At 38.8% G+C, this 20,234-nt stretch overlaps 1 protein-coding gene across 1 annotated transcript in view; it reads right to left on the reverse strand.

The window, feature by feature from the left end:
* LOC103586020 (histone deacetylase 9-like) overlaps positions 1-14,138 on the reverse strand; it is a gene marked incomplete at its 3' end in the record, with an annotated part of 533,085 nt that extends 518,947 nt beyond the window's left edge. The window contains exon 1 of the mRNA XM_008567140.1: positions 14,044-14,138. The remainder of the gene's footprint in view (positions 1-14,043) is intronic.
* Between the last annotated feature and the right edge of the window lie 6,096 nt (positions 14,139-20,234).

Genomic DNA, 20,234 nt, shown 5'->3' on the forward strand with positions numbered 1-20,234 from the left:
GAGGATCAAAAATAAAATAATGCGCCAGCACACAGTTCATTACTGCTTGACATATAAACATTTTAAAAGCCATCCATGAACTGTAGAACATCCTAAATGAATATAAAAGAGGAACAATCCATAAAAAGTGATCCAACCTAAAATACAGTAATTTATGAGCTGTTTTATGATCGTTCACATCTACTAAATTCAAGAGTATATTATTTCAAAGCTACTTGGCTTCCATCCTTCTTTAAAAACATGGTACTTTCCTAGAGTAGCATCTTTTATCCACTCAAAAGTATGTAAATTATTATGTTCAACAAATTTAACTTGTTAAATTTATGACTGGCTTGCCTAAAGAATGGTTCTGAATGGCTAGGGCAGTGATAAAATCATCAAGCATAATAGAGGACATAATTGACTATGAAACAAATTTTAAAAATATGTTTATAGTTCAAAGTATTCATTAAAGAAAATATGGAAAATACTGAAAAGAAGGAGGTAGACTAGCACAATAAACTGCATGAAATTGAGTATTTAATAGTTAAGTGGTCTACAAAATTATCTTGACCAACAAGATTTTACATGGAAGAGAAAAGGAATGGGTGGGAGACACCCACTTCCAACTAAAATAGAGTAAAAGAGACTGGAATTAACCTCCTGCCTGAAAAAAATAAAAATTCTGTTCAAAATATATGAAACAACAGTTTTTGAGATCCTGAATACCAGGCAATAACTCTTGAGAATGGGAAACATATGAGCTGAACCCTAAGATATGGGAAACTGATTACAAGAGCCAGCCCTATGACTGTCCAGCTTGCAGACCATGGCTCATGAAAGGAAAACCCAGGCAGAGCCTTGCACAATCCCTGAATTGAGGAGATGGATCTGAGAAACAAGGGAGATCAGGGCACCTAGAAATCACAGGACAGAGTACTGGAGAGAAGAGAACTGAACATATAGAGATCTCCAGAGATCTACAGAGGAACATCCCTAGATATCCAGCATAGTACTGATCAGCACATGCATATGGGGAAGCAACCCAAGTCCAAGGAAAGAACCACCTGAAAGGATTAGTGGGAACAGTACTCACACAATACGGGAATTGTGCCTAATCCCACCAGCCAAACTAGAAAACCTCATAATTCATGAGGTGTTGAGTAGAGTACTCAGAAACTAATCTTAAAAGCAAGATCTGAAAGGAACAAACTGTGTCCATGTAACTAACTGCATCCCAGAAAAAAATGGTCAAGAAGATTTATAGTGATATAAAAATATCTAGCACCTTACAAGGTAAAAATCACAATGTCTAGCATCCATCAAAAATTACCAAGCATGCAAAGAAGTAGGAAAATATAACCCACAGCAAGGAGAAAAATCAACCAAACAAGACTGACAAAGATGTTAGAATTTGCAAACTAAGTCATTAAAACTATTACTATAAATCTGTTCTACATGTTCAAAAGGTTAAACAAAGACAAAGAAGATTTTTAAAACACCCAAACTGAACTCGAAGATAGGAAAACTACAAATGTCTGAAATGAAAAACACACTAAATGTGATTACTGGTAGCAAACCTGAAGACAGCAATAGAGACTATCCAAAATGAAACACATGAAGAAAAAAAGAATAAAAAAATAAACAGAGCATCAGTGGTCCTAACATATACAACTGGAGATTCTGAAGGAAAAAAAGGAGATGGGAAACCCCGCAAAAAATCTGAAGAAATAATGACTAAAATTTTTTTCAAATTTAATGGAAACAACAAACTCACAAGTCCAAGATACTCAATGAACGCAAAGTACAAGAAACATGAAGAAAGCTATACCAATACACAACACAACCAAATTGTTCAAAGCCAATAATAAAGAAAAAATGTTACAGGATATGTTATAAAGGGGAACACAGTATATTTAACAGTCCTTCGTGTGTATCACCCAAAATAGAAATGCTGATGTACAAGCAAGTTTGGGAACTACTAAGTTAGACTAAAAGAATGAATGAAAGGCAAGTCTCTATGCTGAGATCTGTGCATGAAAATTCTGCCATATAAGACAACTATTACATCTCTAGCAGTAAATAAAAACTGAGTAGAAAATTCTAAAGTATTTCTGCTTGTCAGCAGAGCTTATTTCAATTTATCTGCATAGGTAGCCTCTATAACCATTATACTTTACTAGAGTCAGTGTTCTTATAAGAATTAAATGAGACAATATATGTAAATATATCCATTACCAAGGCCCAATATAAGTACAAGGAATTTTAATCTAAGTCTTGCTCTAGAGGACCCACAAGTTGCATAAAAGATCATGGGCACTTGCAGGAACCCAGCCCTGCCTTTCTTAATGGACAGTCCTGTTATATTGGTTTCATGCATTTTGGGAACAGCTGTGGAAATTGTAATGGTGGGATTACATTTGATATAAGGATTGAGTTCTAATATGTTTAAATGCAGATGATGCTCTTTCATGCTTCTTCTTTACCAGAAAGGGTAAAAGGTCAAGATAACCGAAGAAATCAATAGGAGAGAAGAAATATTCAAAGACATTTTTAAGAATTTAATAAATTTGAAATCTATTCTAAATATCAGCAGACATTAGTACCTAATATCAAAATAAAAATTCTGTTCAAAATATATGAAACAACAGTTTTTGAGATCCTGAATACCAGGCAATAACTCTTGAGAATGGGAAACATATAAGCTGAACCCTAAGATATGGGAAACTGATTACAAGAGCCAGCCCTATGACTGTCCAGCTTGCAGACCATGGCTCATGAAAGGAAAACCCAGGCAGAGCCTTGCACAATCCCTGAATTGAGGAGATGGATCTGAGAAACAAGGGAGATCAGGGCACCTAGAAATCACAGGACAGAGTACTGGAGAGAAGAGAACTGAACATATAGAGATCTCCAGAGATCTACAGAGGAACATCCCTAGATATCCAGCATAGTACTGATCAGCACATGCATATGGGGAAGCAACCCAAGTCCAAGGAAAGAACCACCTGAAAGGATTAGTGGGAACAGTACTCACACAATACGGGAATTGTGCCTAATCCCACCAGCCAAACTAGAAAACCTCATAATTCATGAGGTGTTGAGTAGAGTACTCAGAAACTAATCTTAAAAGCAAGATCTGAAAGGAACAAACTGTGTCCATGTAACTAACTGCATCCCAGAAAAAAATGGTCAAAAAAATGAAGAAAATCTAAGAAAGCTAGCTGACAACCTTAAGCACACAAACATCTGAATTATGGGTGTTCCAGAAGGGCAGAAGAAAGGTAACAGCATTGAAAATCTACTTAATGAAATAATAATGGAAAACTTTCCAGATATAGAAAGAGACACACACTTTCAGACCCAGGAAGCTCAAAGATCCTCTAACAGATTCAATCCAAAGAGATACTCTCCAAGACACATAGTCAAACTGGCAAAGCTCAAAGACAAAGAGAGAATCCTAAAAGCAGCAAGAGAAAAGTGTCAAGTCATTCACAAGAGAACTCCCATCACATTAACAGCAGTCATCTCAACAGAAATTCTACAGGCAAGAAGAAAATGGGATGACATAGTCAAAATACTAAACACACACACACACACCAAAAAAAAAAAAAAACTTCCAGCCAAGAATACTATATCCAGCAAGTCTATCCTTCAGAAATGAGGGAGAAATAGTGTATTTCACAGACAAGCAAAAACTCCAGGAGTTCATCAACACACAGCCAGCCCTGCAAGAAATTCTCAAGGGCATCCTGCATCTACAACCTGCAAAACAATAATTATTACCACAAACACATAAGAAAGAAAATAAACACTGGTCAAACACAAATGCAATGAGAAAGAAAAAGGAAAAAATCTTATCACCTCAAAAAACCAAGAACATCAAAGATAAATAATAAAAAGGGAAGAAAGGAATAAAAGATATTTAAATCATCTAACCAAAAGCAATAAAATAGCAGGAGTAAAACAATACCTCTCAATAACAACCCGGAGAAAATTATGTTAAGTGAAATAAACCTGGCACAGAAGGAAAAATACCACATGTTCTCACTCATAAGTGGGAGTTAAGAGAGAAAGAATGAAAGAAAGACAACAGTGCTGTATTGAACTTGCAGAGAGAGAGAACAGACCTAGGGTTGCTGGGGTGGGGGAGTGGTGAGAGGGAGAAGGACAGTGGGGAGAGGTTTAGTGTGGGACATGGGGAATAATTGCAATTTGAGGTGGTGGGCATGCTGATGGCATTGATTTGCTCACCACATCTTGGCACAGGTGGTGATGGTAAGCTCTTGCCCCCTGAATATGTATACTCAACTAGAAAAAAAAAAAAAAAAGTCCCTGCCCTCAAGTAGCTCACAGTGCAATAGGAAATAACATATAAATAATTAGTCAATTTGCAAACACTTGTAGGGTACCAACTGTAAGAAATGCACTTAGTGCTGTGGAAAAAAGCAAAAACCAGTAAGCATGTTCTCTCTGCCCTCGAAGAGTTTACAATCTAGTTAATGACATACAATGTGGAGTAAAATGTAAAATGTTTTAAGTGGCAAATTCTAACTATGTACTGCAAATTGGATATTCATAAGTCTGATATGGAATTTTTTTTCCATTTTGGTTTTCATTGGGATGATAATCTAAAACATACATATTGTAATTGTTGTGTCTTTTTTTTTTAATTCCTTGAACTTAAGATAATTGAACAGATACAATATTGATGGGGGTGGAGGGGGAAGAGGGAAGGGGAAAATGGAGGAATTGGTAAAGGGACCTGAAAATAAACTACATTGTATAGTGATAAATTAAAAATAAAAAACAAAATAAATAAATAGCATAATCTATCAAAAAATTAAAATAAAATATACATTTATTCTAATTAATTTCTGAATAAGCATCTTAAAACGAAATACTGCTACTGAATTTTCATTCCATTGTTTGCTTTTTCAATCATACATGTCCTAGGTGAAGGCCAAATAATATACAGTTTGTTAAACAAATGAAGTCTGATTAGAGAAAAAGTGAAGATGAATTGAGTCATTGCAGAACACATCGTAGTACACCCAAAAGTACCTCCTCTCTAGTGGTTAAAATCATCATCACGTTGAGCATGAAGGTAATGCACACATCCTCTCCCTGTGCAGTTTCTATACAATCTGTTCTCCATTCCAGCAATCTTTGGATATAGTCTACACATTTGATTTAGAATTCAGTAACACCACAATGCTAATTAATTTTTTTTCAAGAGAACAAAAAGACATTATGGAGTTCTAAGATGATATCTCATTAAAACTGACACTTGAGAATTATTTACTGCTAGAACTTTGGTCATATATAAAGTCTGATTACCTTGCACCAGCAAATCAAGCCTTGAACTTACTATTGTTTGTTTGTTTTTAATCTACTTTTAAAAGGACACATTCTGCATTTGTATTGATCTAAAACATAAACAGATTAAGTACAAATAGAATCTGAGTCTACACCTTTATACTCTTAGTTCCAACAGTAGCAACACAATTTCAACAATACAACATTATTTGTTGCATAATTCAATGCTGTTTCTTTTAATTTCATCAGTTCTGTTCATTTAATATTTGTTCATTGGTTTTGATTTTATAATTTACGAAATCTATAAGCAAAAGTATTTATATTTTATGTTCCTACATACTTATGTAAAATGTTTAATAAAAAATAACTTAAGTTCGTACTGTACAGACTTGGTCAAAATCAGCCCATTCTTCCTGTGACGTTTTGGAGAGGGTGCTCATTAGGAAGGCAAACCCTCCCTGTCCTCCTTTCTACCTAGGCATGGGAGTGGGGGTGGCCATGGATCTATGCAAAGAGACTACAAATACATATGTAAATCATTCTGAGTATTAAATAAACTGCTATATTTTAAAAGTATAAAGATGCTGTTCTGGGTAATAAAATGCAAATTCCTTTAAAGACAACTCACATGGTAGCCTTTTTTATCATGAATTTTCTCAATCAGTGAATACCAGAATTCAATTTGTAAGCCTGTGAGGACAGCCATAGTCCTAAGACTATGGAATTCAGAGGAGAGCAAGAAATGTTAAGTTGCAGTAATCAAAGGAAGCATCACCAAAGGGGTGGGACATAAATCAAGCCTAGAGGAAAAGTTAGAGTGGAGAAGGTACAGATTCCTAACGGGCACACTCTCCAAATAAAACCCCCAGAGAAGTGATTTGCCTAATGGGCATGCTCCCCAAATAAAACCCGAGGAGTGATTTTGGCAACAAGATGACCACTGCTAGTAGGTTCAGAAAACACACTGAGAGTGGTAGGCTGAAGAAACCTGTGCTATTCAGAACTCTTTTGACTGCAAGGGGCAGAATGTAATCCCAGAAAAAACAATGGTAGAATCAGCCTCAAGAATAACTGGATGCAGAAACTGAAAATCATCTCTGTAATGGAATCATCTTTCCTTTTAAAACCTACTCTACTCTCTGTCTTCTTTGTCTTATTCTTTATGGTTCCACTATTCTTTCAACTTGTTCAGACAAATTTCTCCTCTTTCTATCCAGTGTCACACACACACACACACACACACACACACACACACACATACACACACACACACCTTGACTTTTCTTTACATGTTGATTTATTTTCTCAGGCTGGGTGTTCCGATATATCTAAAATCCAAACTATTTGCTAACTCTAAGCTTAGGATTTAAATCCTTAATGACTTACTGGGTATAGGGCAAGGAGTGGTGGCAACAGTTAAAAATGTGAAGGTAATAAAGATAAGCTAGGTCCAGACTGTGAAAGAATTGGTGTCATGCTAAGGAGCCTGAGCTTTGAGAATCAAATCTGGCCCAGGCTAGTTTAGGAAACCTAAAACCTATATGAAGAAATAAGTTTATTTGAAAATTTCCTGAGCCGGAGTGTGCTCTGGAATAGGTTATTACAGTCATCCCCAATCAGGCTGGGGGTGGCTCATGATTCTGCTCTTTGTGAACAGTACTATTCTAGAAGGGTAGAACCTGAACCCATGTGGGGCAATCACAGTACTCCATCTATCTGGCCACAGTGGAGTGGTCCATAGAAATGCACCTGACCTAACACAATCCAGTAAGACAGCTGAATACTTCCTTGAGGTATTCAGTTTAAAATGTTTACATTTGACTCAAATACCCAGGGAAATCTTAGAGGCTTCCTCAAACTATGCTGGGATGTCAAGTACAACTCAGTAAAATTAACAGAAGATAGATGAGACTTGCCGGATTCCACACTGAGCTTGTATTTTTCAGTAGAGCAGCATGCGGATCTGGGCCAATGATTCTGATCAATGGAATTCGGTCCATTTAAAGAAGAGATTTAAGTACATAAAACAGAAGAAGAAAGTAGAATATCTATGAATAGAATTCAGAGGCACCACAGAGTAAAAAGACGGACTGAGTAATAGATGAACAAAGGAAGAATGTCTCAATAGACTTTTCAAGATCAAAACATTGGCATCTACTGAAAAGCTATAGAAAGACCCTATTGCCAAAGAGGCAATAAGAATTCACAATGTTTCCTGATTTAATTTAATAGTAGAAATCTACATATTGGTGAGAAAAGGAGACACAGAGTTTTTGATTTTAACAAAAAAGGTAAGTTGAAATAAAAATGCACAACCTCCACTCCCCATTCTTACTTTTAGATCTAAGAGACCTACAATCTGTACTTCCTACCGGGAAAATAAAAGAAGGCATGATACAGCACACTCTCTCACTCGTCTCTTTAACTCACATCTTCCAGTATCTAGTTCTCTCAAGATGAATGATGAAACCCAAAAGCAATTGTGGCACTGACATTCACTTCAATGTGAGTAATAGGCTTTTTTCCTAGAAACTTCACTCACTGCTTGTGAGTATGGAATGTGTACTACAAGATGGTGGCCTTGGGAATCACACCTGGATTCAAATCTTGATGCCACCCCTAGCTGAACGACCCTTGGCAAGGTATTTAACCCTCCAAAGTCTCCATTTACTCGGGGGTTGATGGAAGGGAGGCAGAACTGAAGAAATATGAATTAAGATGCCAGAGTTGAGATATAGATTAGATAAAATTGTTCCTGCACAGGGCTTCGAGAATGGGCTATGTTCAATACACTCCCATGTCCCTACATAGCATCCCACAGTCACCAGATCACAGATATGGTACAGTGGATCTGCAGTGGTCCTTGGCTCTGTTTTGTCCCTATAAAATGAGGGAAGGCCTTGCTGTGGGCCTCCAAATCACAGCACTGGTTCCCTGCTAGGATTGATAGGACAAGTCCCTTAAAAGATTTTTGCATGTGGAATATATTAGGGACTAATCAAGTCAATCCCTAGACTAATATATGTGCTAGTGACTCATCTTTTAAAAGGCTTCTACTCCTTACCACCACAATTCTTAAAAGGGGTCTCACTACCATCACTCTCCTAAATCCTGGAAAAACTTTCTTTCCAAGGAGTCGCATGACTCCAGCCACTTTTCAATTCAATCCCATCTCCAGATGGTTATCATGCCTAGCCTGATCAAGAACTTGAACATTTCATTCCCCACCTGCCCCTATAAATTTAATTGATGCTTAATTAATGAATGTTAGTTTCCATGACTTGCTCCCTACATAGCATCCCACAGTCACCAGATCACAGATATGGTACAGTGGATCTGCAGTGGTCCTTGGCTCTGTTTTGTCCCTATAAAATGAGGGAAGGCCTTGCTGTGGGCCTCCAAATCACAGCACTGGTTCCCTGCTAGGATTGATAGGACAAGTCCCTTAAAAGATTTTTGCATGTGGAATATATTAGGGACTAATCAAGTCAATCCCTAGACTAATATATGTGCTAGTGACTCATCTTTTAAAAGGCTTCTACTCCTTACCACCACAATTCTTAAAAGGGGTCTCACTACCATCACTCTCCTAAATCCTGGAAAAACTTTCTTTCCAAGGAGTCGCATGACTCCAGCCACTTTTCAATTCAATCCCATCTCCAGATGGTTATCATGCCTAGCCTGATCAAGAACTTGAACATTTCATTAAGAAATCATTTGCTTATGTTTTTTCTTCTTCTTTCCCTCAGCAGTGGACACCTATTATTCTTTATTGCCATGAGCAACTGAACCCTATTATTATATATGGAGAATCCTCTCTTTTATGATACAGAACCCACCTTCCACTATAGAAGCTGCTGTGCCAGCAACAGCAACAACAGTATTTCACAGGATCTGTTCTGCAGAGTGATTTGGAGCTTTGTTTCTGATTGAATGGCTTCTGTGCCAGGACCATTCACTAGATTAGAGATTCTATGAGCCAGTCAATGTGGTAGACACAACCTAAAGTGACCTACAATAAGTCATGTGCTTGTAGAGTTCCCTTCCCACCTTAAGTTCAGGTAGAATTATGGCTAGAATATGGCAAAGGTGATAGGTGTCATTCCCTTGATTATATTATGATATATACATTGATCATAATATAATCAAGCCAGCAAGAAATTGGAGACCTCAGTCCTACAACCACAAGGAGGCTTAGAAACAGATATTTTCCCAACTGAGCCTCTGATGAGACTGCAGCCCTAGCTAACACCTGATGAAAGCCCTGAGCAGAGGACCGAGTCAAACTATGTATGGACTCCTGAGCAGTTAAACTGAGATAATAAATGTGTGTTGTGTCAAGCTGCTAAATTTGTGTTACACAGCAATAGAAAATGAATACTATCAATATCCTCTAATAAATTTAATTGATGCTTAATTAATGAATGTTAGTTTCCATGACTTGCTACTAAATACCCTGAATAATACAGTCTACCAAATCTTACCCTTTTTTCAGTGGCCATTTCAAACTCCACTGATCACTATTCCACTTGAACTAGACCAGTCCACACCATCTCCTTCTCATCACAGCTTCTGTAGAAATGGGAAGAGAGCACCATTTCCTGAAACTGCAACTCTCCTCAGTCTTACCAGCACTGTGATATACTCTCTGGTGTGGCCAATAATGGATTGAATAGGAGTTTTCCTCTCTTTGAGGCTCTGAATAGAATTCATTATGGTAAAAAGCAAACCACAGTTGAATACTCACATTTTTTTTCAGCATTTCACATTTAAAATGCTTTGGATGAGCTCCTATACACTATATATTTAGGGAAAGGGATAGTTAAAAAATATATTTAACTTAATAAAGAGCTCCTGGTACTGACTGCTTATTCAAAAATGCTAAAAGTATTTTCATCAAATATGTGCATGCTTCCATAAGATTACATATTACCATTTTCTATAAAACCGCAATGCTTTCTTCTGCATCCCAGTTAATATATTCTACTTTTGAATCTAATAATACAATATCAGAAGTCTATCAACTTGGCTGTCACACATCATGTGGGCAATTATCCTGAAAAATTCTGGTGAGATTTGAAAGAGAAGGAATTTGGTGAGATGAAGAAAAAGATGAATAAGTTGATGTCCTTTTTCATTTTTTTAAGATCTGATTTATCCAGCTATGAAGCCTACATGGGCAGAAATGACTAGATAACTCCATAAACCCTCTGTTCACTTCAATGTCTTAAGTTCAGCCAAAGAAGCAGAGCTAATAAGGGAAAAATGGTGTCCTGATACCTAGAATGAGATCCGTGACTGATACTGACTGGCTCAGGAATGGACACTCTATTGGTGTCCTCTGTCAATACTCTCTCTTCCCAAAAACCAGTTCTGAGTTCTCTCACCAGTGAGGCTGATGATCCTCAAGCTTGACAACTGTGCTGATAAACTTCAGGGGCTGCTTTGATCAGTAAAATGGCAGTATGTGGTTCATAAGGTGAGGCCAGTGGGGGCAGAGCAATATGTGGGTTCTGGATTGACTGCAGGAATGGATACACCTCAGAGGTTTGTGTGTGTGCTTGTTTCAGCACTAGCTGTTCGAGTCAGTTCTCCCTCGTCAGCAGGTAACAGTAAGGACCCATCCCCTTATGACTATACTGACCAATTTAAAATCTGATCTGCACATCTATAAAGATGAACATTTTAAAAATCTAGGAATATATAAATTTATGAAGTTGCCATAAGATAGCCATGGAAGCAGCTTGCTCTTGTGGTTAGAATACAGGAAATATAGACGTGTGCCTGCTGCCTCCTTCCTAAAATGAGAACAATATGTCATCCTACCTGTCTCTCCAATGTCTTCAGGAATCATCAAGAAATGTAGGAGTTATGATAATAAGCTAGAAAACGACTGTACATATCTATGATGTGTTCAATAAAAATTAAGTACGATGCCATTGAAAGGAAAGAGCTTCAAGTAATAAAAGCCCCCACCAACTTCAACAATAATACAAAGTATATTTCAAAACAAAAAAAAAAAAAATCCACTGGAGCGAAAATAAAAAGCCATGTTTGGATGTAATAACAAAAAAAGTGTCTATAACTACAATATTTCACTAATGAGAAGGTACAGATGCTCCATACAGAAGGATTTTATGATGTCCATATGTTTCTCAAATGACTCTCCTTGTTAGCTATTTCTCCATATCTCTATTTAAGAATAACCTACGCCTTCCCCACTGAGCGGGTGTAAATTATAACATGTTGTAATATTTAAGCAAATTCAAGTAAACTATCCTAATGAAAATAAATGAAAGCTATAAAAACCTGAAACATCTTTAGATGCAGATATTAATAAAAATCTGAATTATGGGGATCATTTAAACAAGTTAATTAAGCAGGTTTTTACCTGGTAGTTGGCCTTAAGATTTAAAACTCTTTAAAACCTCAAATAGAACTTAATCTATATCCCATACATATATAATAATTAATTATTTAGATATAGTATATTAACTTCATAAAGCAATTCTTTCTACTATAATAGTGGATATAGTTAATTTGGTCACAAAAGAGTCAGTCATAAAATCTATACCCATGTATAAAATTACCTCTAATTTCAGAAAATCAATCACTTGTTTTACAGAAAATGACAGCTTAGTATATAGCAAACACTCTCTACTCCACTTATAAAATTCCCTTGGGTTCAACTTTCCAATGAAGACCAGGTTAATACACTGAATTACAGAGGGAGAGGAACAGGAAGACTGAGGTGAAAACTGTCTCCTCCCCATACACAGGTACTTAATTTAAAACTCTCCACTTTCTTCTACACCACCTTATATGCATTTAATTGTGTCCATTCTGCAGTGAAGATGATCAATCCACCAACAGAGCTGAGAAAGCATCTCTCTCCCTGTAACTGGCAGCCTATCAAAGGACAGACTCAGGATTCCTACCGTACATGCACCTGCTTTGTAGCTGAAACATATATGAAAATGTTAGCTTTTTCTGACACAGAAAATGACACATTCCCAGAAAATGCTGTTTTTCTTGAGATGGGCTCCATTCGAACAAAATGGATGAGAATAAATTACAAGCGAGTTTTACAACCGATGAAATTATGTTCTTTTGGAAATACAATATTATTATTAAGCATTTTAAATATGAATGGTTTCCAGCAGGTACATTAATGACTTGATGTCTGGGAAATTAAATTGGTCCGAACTGGAACAGTGGCTTAAAAGGATAAGGAGGACTAATTATCTGTGATAAAAGGTAAATATATTAAACCACAAATTTTCAGTCATGATAATTTCCATAATAAACATCAAAGTTCCTAGGAGAAATTCAAGAGATACCCTTCCCAAACATGACTTTTTATTGTCCTCATTTATTAACTGCAACTTATTCTGTGCAGTTATTAATTACAAGATTAAAAAGATTTCTGGAACATCAGAAAATAAAATCCAGATCTTTTCATGTGTCAAAAGGTTTTCTTTCCAAAGATTTAAAATTTTTTCTTTAATATAGATTTTCTATGTACTTACTCCCTTTTCCTAGATTGCAATAATGCCTGCAAGATTTTAAAACATGATTGTGCTCCGAATACTTTTAATTCCTAAATCTCATTCTTTATGAGAAATCTCAGCAAACCAGGAGTATTTAGTTGTATAAGCATTGTTATACCATTTGGGGAGGGAAAAAATTAACTCTTCACTTTCTTTTCTGCTAGAAGTTGAACTTTTTAAGCCCTTCTTACACCACTCCCATATTTTACACACACACACACATACAATACTCGTGCATAACGGGGTATATGTAGATATCTCATTTCCCACTGATTTCAAAATGCTATAGTAACTTAGTCTAAAAGTTCCTTTTAGGAGATTACACACACCTCCCTGGCAGGGAAAACAAACGCGACAGATCCTCCTTAAATTAGAACACAGAAGACTCACTAGAGAATTTTCCCAGTCCTCATCACATGAACTGCATCCTCGGCTCCCCGCCGCAGGCCACCGCGCCTCGGATCTGGAGAGCAGCTCGGTCCCACTCTATCACACCACAGATACACAGGCCTCTGACACCAGCATCTCTCACTGCGGACAAGCGGGCGACAGCTTCAAAGCCAAACAAACGCTGCTCGCTAGTCGCTCAGGGAACGCCCCCGCCCTCCGCTCCCTCTAGTCCCCACTGTGACACCCTCGGTGGCGTTTCATTAACCAGTTTACCTTAATAAGCTTACAATTCGTCATTCTCCTTCCACTGGCCAAGGAAGTGCTTTAACCCCCATCCCCCAGCCTCCTTAACTTTTCTTAAAACCCGGTATTCTGATATATAGACTCAAAGCTGAAGTCCCCCAGGAAACATCAAAGGTACCCCCACTAAGCATTGCTCCCCTCAAGCAACACGTTGGCGGGACAAACTTTTCATTCACAGCTCTGCTCCAACATTAACCGGGTGTGTGTTCGAGGGCAGGGAAGAATCACGCCACTGACCCCTCGCCTCGGCTTGCCTAGCCAAATGGCAGGGTATGCAGCTAAATGATCACCTGGCACCCAACTTCTGACAAAGGTTCCCTTAAACCCACCAACCTCTGGGTTGCGAGATGCAAGCCAAGTGCAATCGGAGTCCGGACTGAGATGCTGTTAACCTGAGGAACCCAGGCAGGGAATACAGCGGCGCATACACAGGACCCGTGGCCCCCAATTCCCAGGGCTTTCCCGGAGCAGCAGCCGGGGACCCGGCCGTGCTGCCACTCACCTCCGCCCGCTCCTGCTGAGGCTGTCGCGCCCTCCTTCGCCCCGCGCCGGCGACTCCCTAACTTCTCCCCCTTCTCCAAACAGCCATCTTTCGAGGAGGAGAAGAGAATGGCGAGGCAGAAAGCAAAGGGGGGGTTGAAAGTTGACTCGGGGATCGCCGCTGCTCCTCCAGCAGGGACTTACCGGCCGCGGCAGGCGCCGGAGGAGGAGATGTCGGCGAGAGCGGCAGGCATGGCGGAACCGGTCGGTGCGCCTTATTTTTTGTCTTTAGTGTTGGGTTTTTTTTTTTTTTTCCTTTTCATCTTTTTTACTGACCGGTAACGGGATTGCAACCCTCGGTTTCGCGCCCGTACCAGGGACCGGCAATGGGATCGCAACCCTCGGTGTTGCATCCGCACCGCGAGTGGGAACTGGTCTCCACATGGGATCCGAACCCTCGGCGGGAGCGCCGCCGTGCTCCCAAGCGGCACACTCTCCAGTGCGCCACCGGGCTGGCCCCAGTGTTGGTTTTTTGAGGTGATAAAACATAGTTTCTTTCTCTTTCTTGTTTGCATTTTTGTTTTACCTATGGGTTTTGTCCTTTCTTATGTACTCATGGAATTGATTATTGTTTTTTGAATTCCAGATGCAGGATTCCATTGAGGATTTCTTTTAGGGCTGGCCATGTGCTGGTGAACTCCCACGGTTATTGTTTGTTTAGGAAATACAGGATATCGCCCAGGCGCCGGAGACCCGCAGGGCCGGGAGGCGCGGGCCGGAGGGGCCGAGGGCTGCGGGGACACCTGGGCGCGCGGGAGGCGGAAGGGCAGCGAGAGCCTCCCGGGGTGGAGCGGAGAGAGCTCCGGGCTGGACCCACGAGTCTTCCCAGGGGAAGGAGCGGGAGCCTAAGGCGACTTGGGATGTCTGAGGAGAAACGTGCCCACGCGGGGTGCGAGGCGAGGGTCAGGCGGCGGGCGCACACGCTCCTCCTGCCGGGCCCCTCGGCCCTGCGCGACCGTGGCCGAGAACGGGGCGCTGCCTCGCCCTCCAGCGCCCGCCCGGCTCCGGGAGCCCCGGCCGCTCAGGTGCGAACCGCGCCGCGCCAGGCCGCCCCCAGCTCCGCCACTTCTTTTTGGGAGGAGGAGGAGGGAACATCGTGGGGCGGTCCCTGGAGCGTCCCCACATACGCTTGGAGCTTAAAGAATCATTCAAGGGAATTTTATAAGAAAATGCTACATTCGGGATTTTTTTTTTTTAAAGACCAAATGGGAAACATGAGGAAATATGGTGACTGCTGTTGGAAACGTGACTTAGATTTGCCGCGTTTTAAGGCTGAACAGAGAGCACCATCCGCTCTGAAACCAACCCTGACAGAAGGCAGGCAGAGTTAGTGGGTCCGAGGACCGACGAGGTAATCCCCGTAAGTGGTTAGTATTTTTACCTTGGGGCTTTTTTTTTTTAACTGCTGTAACTTAAGTCTACAGTAGTATGACTAAAACCTATAGATTCCCTTATGAAAGCGTACGACACTGAAAGATGGGGGGGGGGGAAGTGCAATCCTAAACATTACTTACTTGTCTAATACTAACAGTTGATCACTCAAGGAGGGTACGATTAAAGCTAGTGTCGCTACATGTACACTTACGGTTTTCCTCTACTTCAGCTAGAGCACACCTAGCTCACGGATTATACGCAAGGAAAGAACCAGAGAGTCCTAACCCAGTGCCCTCATTTCAGAGAACGGAACCGGGACCCAGAGGAGGAACATGATTTGCCCAAGGTCTCACAGTGGCAGGGTTCGGTTGAGACCCAGGAGTAAAATCGCACTATCAATGCCATTATACCAGGATAACTCGGAGAAAAGAAGTGCCACGGTGCGTGTAATTTAATTTAAAATAGTTCACCATTCATATTAGGATGAAAGTGTGTGCTGGCTAGATTAGCCCTCACTTTGCCTTATCAGGAATTCACACTGCAGGAGTGGTCAGCTGTCTTTAAATTAAAAAAAGGCCACACTCCTAAGGCTGTTGGTAGTAGAGCTTCAGCTAGCTTAACTTTCTGTCCACATTAGGGATTCTGTTACTAGCGTGATGGATCTTAGTAACGGGCTCGGCTCTCATTTCGTGGGTGAAATCAATGGTATTGACTGAAATATTTTAGAGATACTTCTCATTTGTGTATGAGCCAGGTATAAAGAACGAGTGACCTTTCACCCTTTACCTTTCAAAATGGAGTCTGTTTTAATCTGTGTTGCTATAACAGAAATACCTGGGACTGGGTAATTTATAAGAAAAAGAGGTTTACTTGGCTTACGATTCTCAGACAGCTGCATCTGTCACGGGCCTCAGGCTGCTTCTACTCATGGCAGAAAAGCTGCAGGCAGCCAGCAGGTACAAGGCAGAGGAAGCAAGAGAGAGAGAGAGAGAGAGGAGGTGCCAGGGTCCTATAAACAACCAGTTCTCCCGGGGAACTAATAGAGCAAGAACTCACTCAGGACCCCCACCCTCCCCCAGGAAGAGCATTAATCCATTCATGAGGGATCTGCCCCCATGACTCAATCAGTTTCCAACACTGCCACATTAGGGATCAAATTTCCACATGAGTTTTGGTGGGGACAACATATCCAAACTCCATCAGAGTCCTTTTTGGATTTTCTGGTCAAGCTTCCAGCCTTTAAGTTTTTTTTTTTAATGATTCTGTTTGCCTACCATTGGCTCTAAGGGAAACAATTCTCACTTTATTGTCTCTCAAAAACTTCATGCAGAGTGCAATTGAAGCACAGAAAAGGACAAATTCTTGGGATTTCACTGGGCATCCAAAACATCAAATGTTTGAGTAATAAAGGTATTTAAGGCAGAATTTGAGCAGAAACTTGCTTTCACTTTTTAGGGAGGTAGTACAGAGAGTAGTTAACTTTCACTTATCTCTAATTATTTATCACTACCACATCTAGGTCATTTCACAACAGGGAGCTGTCTTCTTCATCATTCTCCTAAGTATTGGAATGCCAACTTTGAGTAAAGTACTTGTGTGAATCGTGCATCAGGAGATTCAAATATTTTAAGGTATGGGTCAGTAGAAAAGATTATAATTTCTTTTCACAGTCCTGACGGGGCTCCAATATTCTTTTTTCAAACCTGTATTATAGCATATATTACGCTGTATCATAATTTTTTCTGGTTTTGGTCTCTCCTCAACTGAGCTCTAGGAGAACAGAGATAATTTATCCAAATTTTTTGTACTTTTTTTAATAGACTTCATTTTTTAGAATAATTTTAGATTTACAGAAAAATTGAGAAGATAGTACAGAGAATTTCAATTATCCCCTTACACACACACACAAAAAGCCCTATTATTAACATCTTTCTTTAGTATGAAACATTTGTTAGACTCAGTGAGCTGATATTGATGCTATTATTAACTGAGACATTATCAGATTTTCTTAGTTTTTATCTAATGCCCTTTTTCTGTTTCAGGATCTCATCTAGGATCCCACATTATATTAGTGGTCATGTCTCCTTAGGCTACTCTTGGGTGTGACAGTTTCTCTGACTTTCCATGTTTTTGGCGACCATGATAGTTTTGAGGAATACTGGTCAGATATATTGTACAATTCCCCTCTATTGGAATTTGTCTGATATTTTTCTCATGGCAAGATTTGAGTTAAGGGTTTTGGGAAGGAAGATGAAGGAGTAGAGAGTTACAGCCCCCTCTTTTAGGGCAGAGTAGCTACATAATTTATTTGGGATTCTTGTATATTTATTCACTCTTTATTTCCAGAGATCAGTGCAGTGCCCTAAACATAGTAGATTCTTAATATATGTGGAATGCAATAATAGGATCATGAAGAAATAGCAAATTTGAAAACAGACCAATAAGTAAAGACTAAGGAGACTGACGTAAGCCTCACATCAAAGAAAAGCCTGGGACCTGATGGCTTCACTGCTGAATTCTACCAAATATTTAAAGAATAACTCATATCAGTTCTTCTCAAATGCTTCCAAAAAATTGAAGAAAAGAAAATACCTCCCAACTCATTTTACAAGGCCAGCATTACCCTGTTACCAAAGGCAGACAAGGACACTGGAAGAAAATTGCAGGCCAATATCCCCAGTGAACATAGATTCAAAAATCCTCAACAAAATATTAGCAAACTGAATTCAACAGCATATCAAAAGGATCATTCACCATGATCAAGTGGCATTTATCCTTGGGATTCAAGGATGGTTCAACATACACAAATCAATAAATGTGGTTCACCATATTAACAGAATAAAGGACAAAAATTATATGATCATCTCAGATGCAGAAAAGGCATTTGACAAAATTCAGCATCTCTCATGATGAAACTCTGAACAAATTAAGTATAGAAACAATGTACCTCAATAAAATAAATTTCATAAATGAAAAACCAACACCCCAATATCATACTCAATGGTGAAAAAAGTTTAACGCTTTTCCTCTAAGATCAAGAACAAGATAAAGATGCCCACTTTCACAACTCGTATTCAATATGGTTCTGGGAGTTCTTGCCAGAGCAATTAGGCAAAAGAAGGAAATAAAAGGCAATTGGAAAGAAAGAAGTTAAATAGTCCCTATTTGCAACAACATGATCATATATACAGAAAACCCTGAAGACTCTACCAAACAACACTTAGAACTAATAAATGAATTCAGTAAAGTTGCAGGATACAAAAATCAACATACAAAAATCAGTAGCATTTCTATACACTAACAATGAACTATCCAAAAAATCAAGAAAACAATTTCATTTAAAATAGCTTCAAAAAATAAAACACATAGGAATAAATTTAACTGAGGAGATGAAAAACCTGTACACTGAAAACTATTAAACACTGATGAAAGAAATTGAAGAAGACACAATAAATGGAAACATATTTGTGTTCATAGATTGGATTATTAATATTTTAAGGTCCACACTACCCAAAGCAATTTATGACTCAATGCAATCCCTATCAAAATTTTTGTCATTTTTCAGAGAAGTAGAAAAAACAATCCTAAAATTTGTATGAAATTACAGAAGTCCCCAGATAACCAAAGCAATCTCTTGAGCAAAATGAACAAAGCTGGAGGCATCACACTTACTGGTTTTAAAATATATTATAAAGCTAGTGTAATCAAAACAGCATGGTACTGGCATAAAATAGGATAAAGAGCTCAGAAATAAACTCACACACTTCTGGTCAATTGATTTTTGACTAAGGTGTCCAGGCAAATGTGCAATAAGACAAGGACAGTCTCTTTAATAAGTGGTGCTGGAAAAACTGAATATCCACATTCAAAAGAATGAAATTGCACCCTTGTCTCACACCATATACAAAAGCCAACTAAAAATGGATTAGAGACTTAACTGTAGGACTTAAAACTATAAAACTACTAGAAGAAAACATAGAGGAAAAACTCCATGACATTGACCTGAGTAATAATTTCTTGAATAGGATCCCAAAAGCACCGGCAATGAAAGTAAAAATAGACAAATGGGATTATAGAAAACTGAAAAGCTTCCGCATAACCAAAAACAACAAAAAAAGCAATCAACAGAATGAAGATACAACCTATGGATTGTGAGAAAATATTTGCAAACCATACATCTCATAAGGGGCTAATATCCAAAATACATGAGGAATTTAAACAACTCAATAGCAAGAATAGAAATAACCAGATTTTTTTTAAAAGGGCATTGAACTTGAACAGACATTTCTCAAAAGAAGACATACAAATGGCCAACAGATATATGAAAAAAATATATATATATATATATGCTCAGCATCTTAGAATGGCTATTATCAAAAAGATGAAAAATAACAAGTGTTCGAGAGGATGTGGAGAAAAGGGAACTTTGGTACACTCTTGGTGGGAATGTAAATTAGTACAGCCATTTTGGGAAATAGTATGGAGGTTCCTCAAAAAACTGAAAATAGAATTACCATATGATCCAGCAATCTCACAACTAGGTATTTATCTGAATGAAATGAAATCAGTATGTGAAAAGGTACCCGCACTTCAACCTGTACTGAAGCATTCTTCACTATAGCCAAGATATGAAGTCAGCCAAAGTGTTCATCAATGGATGAATGGATAAAGAAAATGTGGTGTATATACACAATGGAATACTATTCGGCCTTTAAAAAGAAGGAAATCATGTCATTTTCAACAACATGAATGAAGCTGGAGGACATTATGTTAAGTGAA

This window comes from Galeopterus variegatus, unplaced genomic scaffold (assembly GCF_000696425.1).
Source record: "Galeopterus variegatus unplaced genomic scaffold, G_variegatus-3.0.2 Scaffold296, whole genome shotgun sequence".
NCBI lineage: Eukaryota > Metazoa > Chordata > Mammalia > Dermoptera > Cynocephalidae > Galeopterus > Galeopterus variegatus.